The 1,555-nt window shown below is 45.3% G+C and overlaps 1 pseudogene; it reads left to right on the plus strand.

The window, feature by feature from the left end:
• The first annotated feature begins 368 nt into the window (after positions 1 to 368).
• Positions 369 to 835, plus strand: LOC147432310 (AP-2 complex subunit sigma pseudogene; annotated as a pseudogene).
• The last annotated feature ends 720 nt before the right edge of the window (positions 836 to 1,555 follow it).

Here is a 1,555-nt window from a genome sequence, read left to right on the forward strand (position 1 = left end):
AGACCGAGCTCTTTGAGCTCGCCCGAAATTTTTGTTGACCTATGAACGCTCACCAAAGATCACAAAAATTGGAGAAAGTGAGCAGGCATATGCTGGAGCTACTGGCGACTAAGCCCAGGAGGATGTAACATGCTCTGATGCCAATTATTGAAATTAGGGTTGTAGAAAAACACACACAACTTGGAGAAGACGAAGGAAGCTCAAGGCAATGACAACAGAGAGTGTATTACTTAGTGTGCAATGAAAAAAAAAAACTATACCTAGAGTGACGGGCATATATACAATGCACGGGGGAAAAAACCTCCTAGTGAGGGAAAAAATACCTTGGAGGTCCTAAGTGTGTTCACACACATCACTACCACATGTATATGGTAACATTCTTTCCCACCACAATTCAATTCATTTTGCTGCAAAATTGCCAAGGAAAAACACAACTTGAAAAATATTAGAGTCCTTTTGGGGATTCTGAAAAGTACAAGGTGGAGTATGAGGTTCATTGGTTGGTTGTAAATAGAGATCCCAAGTTCACAAATTTTGTAGAGTTTTGAACACACAAAGTAATTTACCTAAGATATGCAAGTATTTTCTTCTCTATGTGTGTGGACATCATTGACAATGAACTTGTCTACTTGGAAAGCATCCATGTCTTTGTAGAAAATCTGGATCATGTCTTCAACACTAATTGACCTGATCATGTGCAAAATTGACCTGATTTTCAATTAGGTGTATCTGATATTATATGAGTTCATCCTTGCTAGTGAGATGCAACAAGAAACTATAGTTAGTGAAAAGGCAATCAATTGACAGGATGGTTGAGCTAGAGCGGCAAGAGTAGCTCATTTATTATCATTGTATTTAGACAAGTTTGTGCGAGATAAACTTACTCAAGGCAGCCCGATGATTAAGGGAATGCCATGAGTTTTTTGAAAGTGTACCTTGGTGTTGAAAGTCTCTCTCTCTCTCTCTCTCTCTCTCTCTCTCTCTCTCTCTCTCTCTCTCTCTCTCTCTCTCTCTCTCTCTCTCTCTCTCTCTCTCTCGCAGCTCAGTGCTAACCCTAGCCTCTCTCCCTCTCCCACAGTCTCCCCCTAGGCACGGGGCAGTCTCTCTCAGCTCAGTGATAACCCTAGCCTCTCTCCCTCTCCCACAGTCTCCCCCTAGGCGCGGGGCAGCCCTGAGGGGGGGGGGGGGGGGGGGGGGGGGGGGGGGGGGGGGGGGCGTTAAGGTTAAGCTTTGCCCTGCTCTACTGAAGCTCTCATCCCAGCACCCTGCAGCTCTGGCGACTCCTACTATGCCCTGCTCTACTCGCGTTCTCATCCTAGCACCATGCAGATCTGGCGACTCGTACTATGCCCTGGTCCAGTCTCGAGAAACATTGCAAATTCAGATATAACCGACTGGTCTTAACCGGGTTCAGCAGCTAGCAAAATGTGTCTGCCACCTCATCTGACCTCTCTAACCACTCGACTCCTTTGTTTTTGGGATAGGTCATTTGACCTACTGGATCTTTTCCCTACAAGCACCAGTTCTCATGCACTTTTGTGATGACTATTCCTAG

This window comes from Adiantum capillus-veneris, chromosome 20 (genome assembly GCF_014529385.1).
Source record: "Adiantum capillus-veneris isolate H3 chromosome 20, ASM1452938v2, whole genome shotgun sequence".
NCBI lineage: Eukaryota > Viridiplantae > Streptophyta > Polypodiopsida > Polypodiales > Pteridaceae > Adiantum > Adiantum capillus-veneris.